The sequence below is a fragment of the Lissotriton vulgaris genome, chromosome 10 (genome assembly GCF_964263255.1).
Source record: "Lissotriton vulgaris chromosome 10, aLisVul1.2, whole genome shotgun sequence".
Lineage (NCBI taxonomy): Eukaryota > Metazoa > Chordata > Amphibia > Caudata > Salamandridae > Lissotriton > Lissotriton vulgaris.
Window position 1 is genome coordinate 1,020,181,796 of NC_141698.1, and position 12,004 is coordinate 1,020,193,799.

At 49.2% G+C, this 12,004-nt stretch overlaps 1 pseudogene; it reads right to left on the reverse strand.

Moving 5' to 3' along the window:
- Nucleotides 1–1,436: 1,436 nt before the first annotated feature.
- LOC147689236 (phytanoyl-CoA dioxygenase domain-containing protein 1-like) lies at nucleotides 1,437–11,151 on the reverse strand (annotated as a pseudogene).
- Between the last annotated feature and the right edge of the window lie 853 nt (nucleotides 11,152–12,004).

Here is a 12,004-nt window from a genome sequence, read left to right on the forward strand (position 1 = left end):
AAAATGGCTGCCATGCATAAAATGGAACTCAAGGGTTCAGAACGAAATCCCTAAATACGTAGTGAATCCATCGGTCTAACATGGCGAAATCACTCGTACTTGCCGCACTCACAAGTTGCGGTTTGCTACTATCAAATTCGTAACAAAACCTTGACCTTTATGAAACGCGTTCAGAATTCACGAACCGTCAGGATGTCTGTCGCTTGTGGATGTCTGACACTTGTGGATGCCTGACGCTTTTGGATGCCTGATGCCTGATGCTGGTGGATATCTGATGTTTGTGGATGTCTACTGTTTGTGGATGTCTGATGCTTGTGGATGTCTGATGCTTGTGGATGTCTGATGCTTGTGGATGTCTGTTGCTAGTTGATGCCTGATGCTTGTGGATGTCTGACACTTGTGGATGTCTGACATTTGTGGATGTCTGATGTTTGTGAATGCTTGAAGCTTTTGCATGCATGACACTTGTGCATACCTGACGCTTGAGGATGCCTGACGCTTGTGGATGCCTGACGCTTGTGGATGTCTGATGCTTGTGGAAGTCTGATGCTTGTGGTTGTCTGATGCTTGTGGATGTCTGATGCTTGTGGATGTCTGTTGCTTGTGGATGTTTGATGCTTGTGGGTGCTTTGTCAGAGGCATCCTGCATGAAAACTGCAACATTACCACAGGATATATCCCCTCTTTTATGTCAATCATATCATATGTATATATATAGTCACTCAATGATCGATATGTAAAAATGCGGGCTTGTTAGTGAGGCCAGTGGCGATGAGCAGGGGTGAAGATGGTCCTAGTGGGACGTCCCCTAGACTTCTAGATCGAAGTAAATTGATCTAGAGTTCCTCATGTACCGGCATGTATCCAAATTCATGCTTAAAATGAGACCAGCCTCCTCGTTACATATTTCTCAAGCTGGAATCATCAAGATGTGTTGAAAATGAAAAGTGGTACTCTTATCCAAAATGTATTGATACATTTTTATTTTACTTTTGTAGAAAAAGAATACAAAAAGACATTCGCACTTTTGACTGTAAATCTGTCTTCCAGCTGTATGTTTAGCTCAATAAATAAACATCAATAAAATAAAATTTACATATAGTCAGGCAGCTGAGATTCCAAAACAGGATGCAGGCGTGTGCTTTCTAATGAAAGTGCAGTGCAGTGCAAAAAGGAATTCACATTATCAATTTCTGAAACCGCAATTGTTTGTTTTACGGTAACAATTGCAGCACCTTTTGGCCTACCATCCGAACATTATTGTAGACAATATTGAGGCTCACTGCAAGATGTTAAAAAAGAGGAAATACATATTTGAACCTATAGGGCTCCATCTGAGATCAGGAATGAACCTGCACCATGCAGCAGCATGTTACTGGCAGTTATGAACTACATGAAGAGAGGAAGGTGTCTCCTGATGATGCTCTGCAGAGGTGTCAGAAGGTCTTGGAGAAAAAGTTGGGTGCATGATCTGTAAAGTGCTGGAATTCATCTGTTCCTGCAACAAGCACGGTGGCGGGGAAGGATCGGGGGCGCTCGGGGTCCTGGAATCAGAGAGGAGAGAAGTGCATTAAAATTAGGGCATTCAGACGTGGGAGAATACAAGACCTTATCATAGAGGACCTACACTGGTGTCATGTAGAGAGGGAGAAAAGGGCACGATCAACCGAATCTCTAAAGCGTGTACTCTACAACAATAACTAACCATAAACCTTCCCTCTCTTTCAAAACAGCCTAAGAACCATCGCTAGCTAAATCCCCAAACTATCTAGCATTCAAACCTGCCTCTCTTATAGAACAACCTAACTACCCAAACTATCTAAATCCCCAAACTATTGAACCTTCAAACCTGCCTCGCTTATATAACTAACAACCACAACTATCTAAATCCCCAAACTATTGAACCTTCAAACCTGCCTCTCTTATATAACTAACAACCATAACTATCTAAATCCCCAAACTATTAAACCTTCAAACCTGCCTCTCTTATATAACTAACAACCATAACTATCTAAATCCCCAAACTATTGAACCTTCAAACCTGCCTCTCTTATATAACTAACAACCATAACTATCTAAATCCCCAAACTATTGAACCTTCAAACCTGCCTCTCTTATATAACTAACAACCAAAGCGATCTAAATCCCAAAACTATTGAACCTTCAAACCTGCCTCTCTTATATAACTAACAACCATAACTATCAAACTCCCCAAACTATTGAACCTTCAAACCTGCATCTCTTATAGAACAACCTAGCTACCCAAACTAACTAAATCCCCAAACTATTGAACCTTCAAACCTGCCTCTCTTATATAACTAACAACCAAAGCGATCTAAATCCCCAAACTATTGAACCTTCAAACTTGCCTCTCTTAAATAACTAACAACCAAAACTATCTAAAGCCCCAAACTATTGAACCTTCAAACCTGCCTCTCTTATATAACTAACAACCAAGACTATCTAAATCCCCAAACTATTGAACCTTCAAACCTGCCTCTCTTATATAACTAACAACCAAAACTATCTAAATCCCCAAACTATTGAACCTTCAAACCTGCCTCTCTTATATAACTAACAACCAAAGCGATCTAACAGCCTGATTCATCAAGCTGAAATCGGCTCGCAAAGGGCCAGATTCTGAGAATCTGGCCCTTTGCGAGCGCTATTTTTTGCATTTGGGATTCATCATCCCAAATGCAAAAATCGGTTATAGCGAATTCGCAAATTTGCGAGGAATTACATGCAATTCATCATCCATTTTCAAATTGCGAATTCACTATTTCGGGCCGCTATTTACCGCGAAGTCAAACCTCGTGGTAAATACCGAAAACTTAGAAAAATGCTTTTAAAAGCATTTTTCTAAGTTGCATGTTGCACACACACATTTCCTTTGGACATGTGTGTGCGCAACACCTGTTTAAATTTGCATTTAAGGGGTGCTACAGGGTGTCCTTTGGACACCCCTGGCACCCTTTAAATCGCTATCTTATTTGCGATTAGCTAATTGCTAATCGCAAATAAGGAATACTCCCTATTCATTCCTATGGCCCTTTTGGCCCATAGGAATGAATGGGGAGTTATTCCTTATTTGCGATTAGCAATTTGCTAATCGCAAATAAGAAATATGTAGGAATCGCATTTTATTTTGCGATTCCTACATGAATCCCGTTTTGCGAGCCTGTAATAGCGATTCCTTATGAATTGCTATTACAGACTCGCAAAACGGGTCTTTCATGAATCAGGCTATAAATCCCCAAACTATTGAACCTTCAAACCTGCCTCTCTTACGTAACTAACAACCAAAACTATCTAAATCCCCAAACACACACAGTTACGAGTAGAAATGCACGCACACAAACACACGTGCGTGGATGCACACACACAAACACATACAGTCCACACTGTCACTCTTGTCGTCTAATAATCCCACTGACACACATTCATACTCAGACAGTATGAAGGAGAGGATTGTACTCACCTCCACGGGGTAGGCTGTGGTGGGGACGTAGCGAATAACGAAGCCACATCTGCGTCTGTGGGACGTGTTGGGTTCACTGGCGTGGACTGTCAGCCCGTCGTGGATCTGACGAGAGAAATGAAGGATATGAGCCGTGCTTATCTGCCAAAAATGTAAGTGCCAGGGCCCAATGTGTTACTCACTGGTCCACTGCAGCTGGCACTGCCCGCGTCACTTTTTTACCTTTAAGTTTTGTCATTTTTTTAAAGCTATATTAAATCATTTAGTTCTCTACTAATGAACGTTAGTTAAAAATACACACACACTGCCACCATATGGTGGTTTCTCAGACATATGTGCCTTTGTTTACAGAAAAGCACCGGAAAACACAGGCACAAATTATGCACTGGATATGGGACAGAGAAAAGACAGGCAGCGCCCTGAGGTGCACCTCAAGGGGAAACTGAGTACATAGTTCTGAGGCACCCGAAGGAAAGCTGTGAGTGCACAGCGCTGGTGCACCCCAGGGGGAGCTGTGAGTACACAGTGCTGGTGCACCTCTTGGGGAACTGTGAGTACACAGTGCTGGTGCACCTCGGGGGAGCTGTGAGTACACAGTGCGGGTGCACCCCGGGGAGCTGTGAGTACACAGTGCGGGTGCACCCCAGGGGGAGCTGTGAGTACACAGTGCTGGTGCACCCCAAGGAAAGCTGCGAGTGCACAGCGCTGGTGCACCCCAGGGGAGCTGTGAGTACACAGTGCTGGTGCATGCCCAGGGGGAACTGTGAGTACACAGTACTGGTGCACCTCGGGGGAACTGTGAGTACACAGTGCTGGTGCACCTCGGGGGAGCTGTGAGTACACAGTGCTGGTGCACCCCAGGGGGAGCTGTGAGTGCACAGCGCTGGTGCACCCCAGGGGGAGCTGTGAGTACACAGTGCTGGTGCACCCCAAGGAAAGCTGCGAGTGCACAGCGCTGGTGCACCCCAGGGGAGCTGTGAGTACACAGTGCTGGTGCATGCCCAGGGGGAACTGTGAGTACACAGTACTGGTGCACCTCGGGGGAACTGTGAGTACACAGTGCTGGTGCACCTCGGGGGAGCTGTGAGTACACAGTGCTGGTGCACCCCAGGGGGAGCTGTGAGTACACAGTGCTGGTGCACCCCAGGGGGAGCTGTGAGTACACAGTGCAGGTGCATGCCCAGGGGGAGCTGTGAGTACACGGTGTGGGCGCTTCTCTATGGTAAGCTGTGAGTACACAGTGTGAGTGCACCCGGGGGAGCTGTGAGTACAGAGTACACAGAGTTGACGCACCCTCATAGAAAGCTGTGAGTACACAGGTTGGTGCACCGTCATGGGGAGCTGTGAGTCCACAGTGCTGGCGCACCCTCAAAGAAAGCTGTAAGTACAGAGAGGTACAGTACATGGGCACCCTTAAGGTGGGGTAGTGAGTACACAGTACATGGGCACCCTTATGGTGGGGTAGTGAGTACACAGTACATGGGCACCCTTAAGGGGGGGGGTAGTGAGTACACAGTTCTGGGGACCTTTAAGGGGGGTAGTGAGTACACAGTTCTGGGGACCTTTAAGGGGGCGTAGTGAGTACACAGTTCTGGGGCACCTTTAAGGGGGGCTGTGAGTACACAGTTCTGGGGCACCTTTAAGGGGGTTTGTGAGTACACAGTAATGGAGACAAAAGGCTCATTATGGGAAGGGCGGTGCCATAAATTGATGGATGTCTTGGCCCCGCCCACTTCCCGGCTGCCTCATTTATAAGTGGGGGAATTACTGGTCTGCCTGACACCCACAATGCACCGGGCTTCAGTATCATGGCTTTTCATGTTACTTCGTAACGTTGCAGTAACCCCTTGCTTGTTTGCCTGTGGGAATAACCACAACTGTGAGACATGAGTCCAGGAAACGACAAGAGCTCTGTGAACTCACCGACATCTGCCCAGCCTGAAGAGGACACTCCACCGCCTTCTCTGCATCCACCAGGTGCCGCGGAATCTCCTGATTGGTGGACAGCATGTTTCCGGGGGTCATTGCTGTGCGGTGCTCCAGGACACCTTGTTTGTGACTTCCTGCAGAAGAAAAGAGGGTTGGAGTAAGGGGGGCACTGATTCCTGGCCTGGGTACTCATGCAGTCCCCGCCTCTGTCTAAAATGAGGTGTCTGCACGGGCCACACCCACAATAATTATACACACATTTACCTTTAATTATCATGCGTGGTAAAGGCATCTGCGTGGTAAAAGAAGCGTGGTAAAGGCATGCGTGGAAAAGACTGTGTGGTAAAGGCATCTCGGTTGTAAAGGAAGCGTGGTAAAGGATGCGTGGAAAAGACTGCGTGGTAAAGGCATCTGCATGGTAAAGGCATGCATGGAAAAGACTGTGTGGTAAAGGCATTTGCGTGGTAAAGGAAGCGTGGTAAACGCATGCAGGAAAAGACTGCGTGGTAAAGGTATTTGCGTGGTAAAGGAAGCGTGGTAAAGGCATGCATGGAAAAGACACATGGTAAAGGATGTTTTTCATCTAACAGAGGACTGCGGCTTCTAAATAAAGAGAGAGCCATCTCTGAACACTAGAACCCCCGCGAGGACCCTGGGGATCTTTCATCGAGGCCTCCCCAGCCCCCAGGAGTCTAGCCTCTGACACTAATCTGGGTGAAGATTGTAGGCTCCTACTAGAGCCCTGTCTGGCCAACCCTGTCCAATATCACTCTTTCAAGGCAGTGGTGCCCGTGTTTACAGGCAAAGACATCTCTGCCTGTAGAACCATAAGCAGCGTCCCTCTGTTAGGACCTCGTGTCCCCCCGCTCCAGCTGTACAGTAAAGCACGGGTCAGGGTTTGATTGGCTTTGAAAAAAGTTGGCCCGGGCACCCTGAAAAAAGAGCCCCACATTTGCAGATTGCGGGGAAGATTTACAAGGACTGGCGCATCCCTGCAGATTAGCAGTGATGCACCAGTAACAATGCGATTCGCAATTCTCCTTGCGCCACCACGGATGCGTCGCATTTACAATGCAGCACACCGTGGCGCAGGGATAGACAGATGCGTGTCGCAGCTGATGGTGTAAGGTCGGTGCATGGCTGGAGTCATGTCGCAGGCGCAACGCTACTCCAGCAATGTTCAGGGACCGCCCATACCTAACGTGCTGACCCACTCCTTACGCCTGCTTGAAGCAGTCGTAAGGTTTCGTCGCAGCAGCCTCTGAAAAATGACTGTGAAATCTTGTAGATTTCACACCGTCACTTTTACGAGTTTTTTTCTGACGGAACGCCCACCCTGCATACCTTAAACCTGACGCAGGTTTAATGTGGTGCAGGGCTTCACAACATGACGCATCTCCCTAGATGCGTCAGGTTGTAAATAAGTCGCAACGTGGTGCATGGTTTACGCCGCCGCTGAGTCACAGAAGTGAAGCAACAACGGCATAAATGTGACGCAATTGACTTGTAACTCCGCACCCGTCTTTTTTTAAACATTGCTTCAGTGTTATAAATAGAAGTTGGGGGATTTCTATAAGAGAGGTGTGTTTTATCTTAACTTTACTAAGATTTAAAAAATGCGATGATTGTTACTAGGACTCTGTGTTGTTGGAATAGTTTACACTGGTGAACCACACCTGAATATAAGTGAGGCCACCTAAGCTCAGCCCCCCTGCCCCTGCTCAATCTGCATACATTAATGGGCGGGGCCAGCCGGAGACTGGGAATGATACCTCCGCCCCCTTGGTAAAAGGGGGGTAACGGAGGTCCATCTGCCTCCGCAAAGGCTGCTCAGGCCCCCACTGGGTGGAGCAGCATAGTCATCCCATATCGGCCACCACGCTGCCCAAAAAAGCGGCCCACAGCTGCAACTCAGATACCAGCCCATCGCCCATCGCCCAAGAGCCCCCTTACCAATCCGACCCTGGCACGGATCCCTCTGATCACACTGGGGCGTTCATACATAGCAGCATGAACTTGCTCCATCCTGAGATATAGTTGTGACCCACATGGTGCTGAGGGCGTAAGAACCTGTGTGGAGCCCGCGTTCTATCTCCAGACTTTCTGTACAAAGACAACATCCCTGTGTCAGGACAGCAGTGGACTCCGATAGAGAAGTAGACAATTTGTCAACACCACTGAGTCAAGGCCCAAGGGCTTCAACAATATTAGCCTTCTGCACCCCTGCTTGTCTGGACTCTGACTCATTGTGAATGAATGCACCGTCTTCCATTCTGTGTAACTCTCTCCCACATCCCTATGTCGCGACATTGAGGCTCCTTGGTTAACAGATGGCCTCCCCAGCTGTATAGTCCTGTCCCAGATCCCTATGTCACGACACTGGGGCTCAAGGTAAAGAGATGGCCTATCTATCTCCCATGCTGTGGAGCCCTGTCCTAGATTCTTATGTGATTACATTGGGGCTCACCAGTAGAGTATTAGCCCATCCCCCATTCTCAGCCAATCAGTGTTACAGCTCCAGGCTGTTGTGATGCATGCATTGACTATGGGAGTTTATCCATACCTGGAATAACCTGCAGGACACCATTCTCTGCGTCTACGTCATCCAGGGCAAGCCACACTGAGGCCACCGGGCCCCCTCGAAGCCCCAATACCTGGAAGTAAAAGGAGGAGGACACTGTCAGCCAAATATCCGCAGACCCCGGGGCAAGAGGATGGCACATGAGGGCACAGGATGGCACATGACAGGATGGCACATGAGGGCATAGAATGGCACATGAGGGCACAGGATGGCACATGAGGGCACAGGATGGCACATGAAGTCACATCATAGCACATGAGGGCTCAGGATGACACATGAAGGCACAGGATGGCACATAAATGTATAGGATGGCACATGATGATACAGAATAACCTATGAGAGCACAGTATGGCACATGACAGGATGGCACATGAGGGCATAGAATGGCACATGAGGGCACAGGATGGCACATGAGGTCACATCATAGCACATGAGGGCTCAGGATGACACATGAGGGCACAGGATGGCACATGAGGGCACAGGATGGCACATAAATGTATAGGATGGCACAGGATGGCACATGATGATACAGAATAACCCATGAGAGCACAGTATGGCACATGAGGGCAGAGGATAGCACATGAGGATATGGGATGGTACATGAGGGCACAGGATGGAACATGATGGTACAGGATAATACATGAGAGCACAGTACGGCCCATGAGGGCACAGGATGGCACACAAGGGCACAGGATGGCTATTGATGACACAGGATGGCACATCAAGGCATGGATGGCACATTTTGACACATGAGGGCACAGGATGGCATATGATGGCACAGAATGGCACAAGAGGACACAAAATAGCACATGAGGGCAGAGGGTGACACATGAGGGCACAGGATAGCACATGATGACACAGGATGGCATACAACGGGCATAGGATAACACGTGGAGGGACAGGATGGCATATGATGGCACAGGATGGTGCATGAGGGCATAATAAGCCACATGATGGCACATGAGGGCACGGGATGACACAGGGTGATGTGTGTCTGGTAGTGCAGCCAGCCTTATGCCGTCATGTACTGCCTAGATGAAAGATGCTGTAATCTATGCTGTGTGTGCACCCCGCACCGCCCTGTGTATTTAACACCACATGGTGCCCACCAGGTAGCCTGACAATCAGACCTCACCAGGCTGAGGGGACAGGAATGCCATCCTTTGGCCTTACCCTTGAAGTACAAACAGACACATCACCCCTGCTGAGCCCTCCCCTCCCCCACCCTGGAGCCAGCACCCCGCAGTCTGACTTACTTGATGTCCTGGTGCCAGGCCACGTAGGGGGCGCTGTTCCCTCGGTGGGGCACGTCGGAGGCCGGGTATTTACAGATGAACCTGGAGTCCAGCAGGACCACGTGGGGCCCCAGCACAGCGGTGATGGCCTGGAGGGTGTGCGGGTGGGTGGCGAGGCCCAGTACCCACGGCAGGCGCAGGTGGGCGTTGTGCAGGCTGTACTGGGCGTGCTCCTTCCCTGCAGGGTGAGAAAGGAAAAGACACACAGATGATGGACGGAATGCAAAGCAAATCAAACATTCACCCCCAGTCAAGAGGTCTGGGTTCAATCCATCGTTCTTTTGCTCACCTTGCCACCCCATTTTAGACCCAGCCTGCAGGGGACACAAGGAGGGGGGTTGGTCTCTACACCGAGAGGCCTCTAAACGGAGGGGCTTATATATGGGAATGGTGGCACCGAGCTGCGCAGCTAAAAACATTCCTGCACTGCCCTGCGCCACTGGAAAAGGGCAGGTACGCGCCGCATTTATCCAATACGGTGCATTGTTTTCCTTTCTCCCTGCGCTGGCACCGTTTCTGCAGCCTAGTGTCAATGCTGGCACCCTTGCACCATGGTGCAGCACTGCCTGTGTTACAGGCAGGATTGTATTAGCGCAAGAAGGGGCACCTTACAGCATATAAAGAATCCATAGAGGCATTTTACTCTTTCTAGGTGAGCCGCAGAATGCAGCGCACATGGAAAGTTGAAAACAAGTAGAAATAAAGATATTTCTCCTCTTTACAGCCACCATACACAAGACACAAGCAACATAAAGCAGATACAGCCACCATACACAAGATACGACCAACATAAAGAAGATACAGCCACCAGACACAAGATACAAACAACATAAAGCAGATACTGCCACCAGACACAAGACACAAGCAAGATAAAGCAGATACAGCAATCATACTCTTGATACAGCCACCATACACAAGATACAAGCAACATAAAGGAGATACAGCCACCAGACACAAGATACAAGCAACATAAAGGAGATACAGCCACCAGACACAAGATACAAGCAACATAAAGCAGATACAGTAGTCATACTCTTGACACAGCCACCAGACACAAGATACAAGCAACATAAAGCAGATACAGCCACCAGACACAAGATACAAGCAACATAAAGCAGATACAGTCACCAGACACAAGATACAAACAACATAAAGCAGATACAGCCACCAGACACAAGATACAAGCAACATAAAGCAGATACAGTCACCAGACACAAGATACAACAACATAAAGCAGATACAGCCACCAGATACAAGATACAACAACATAAAGCAGATGCAGCCACCAGACACAAGATACAACAACATAAAGCAGATGCAGCCACCAGACACAAAACACAAGCAACATAAAGCAGATACAGTCACCAGACACAAGATATAACCAAATAAAGATATTTCTCCTCGTTAGGCCTCACCTTGGGAGCCATAATATTTTAACACATTCCTAGATTTACAAGACCTTGTAAATCTGCGTCAAAAACGATGAGTTGCGACACCCTTCGCAACGCCCATGGAACGCCTTCCGGGCGCAGAGTAACGCAACGCAGTGATTTGCGCTGCGTTGCCTTTCTCCATATTTGTGAAGCCACGCAGGGCCACACAGATTGGCTTTGCGGGGCTTCATGAATTTGGCTTGGGGCTTTGCCTCGTGCATGTACCACTTAGCATGATGCAAGCATGACGCAAGGCCCGCATAAATAAGCTCGAGAGATAAGGCTGCCCTCCCTGCACCTACCAAACTCCTGCTCCAGCTCCTCGAAGGCCCTTCTAGCGCCCTCCAGCTCCTCCGGGTGCAGCACTGGCACTGACGTCAGGAAGCCCCGGGCGTCATAAAGGGTCTTCATGTGCTGAGGGTCCGCCTCCATGATGAGGGCGAGGACTCGGACCCCGCTACTTGTGCAAGGGATGGGGTCTGCCGCCGGGCTCCTGAGAGCTGAGCCCCAGATGTGGATATGCTCCTCTGGCACCGGACTCCAGATGTTGCCCTTCACCTCCAGAGGTGCTGATTCTCCAGGTGCTCCAGATGTGGCCCTGGGGCTCCCCAGGTGCTAGAGATTCTGTACCCTGGTATTCAAGAGCTCCAGATGTGAGTGTTTCCTCCTGCCCCTTGCAGTGCTGGAGCTCCAGGTGTTGCTGGGGGTCACTGCCGCTGCTGTCCACCCTCCTCTACCTCGGCATCTTATGTAGGGCCGCTCAGACCCGCCCCCGCCCCGGGACTGCACTCCCATGACGTCACCACAGCCGGGGGCAGCTTTCGGTTTTTCCCATTAATCCCAGCTCATGACCCCAGGCTGCCTGGCATTGTGTAATCCTGGGCATGTCCGCAGCGGAGGAGTCAGGGGGGAGGTACTGCAGACGCCAGCTCGGACGTTTCCTGGTGGTCCAAGGGGGCTGCCACAATGGGGTTCACGAGGGAGTCGTACAGTGATACCCCCAAATTATGGGACTTTGAAGTATGTATGAATAAATAAACATTCCTTATTTACTGAAGCCAGTATCGGGGTGTTACCGGTCCGAGGGGCTCCCGAGAGCTAAAGACGGGTCTAGGCCAGACCTGAAAAGAACAGGTCAGTAAAAGCAGCAGTGAAAGGCCGGAAAGTATCTGACCTCACGGGAACTGACGTCAATTCTTCTCCAGATAAGGATGTGAAGTCACAAACGCTTTGCCACAACGACGTCACAAGAGGTGAAGCCATGACGTTAAAGGGGTATACTGAC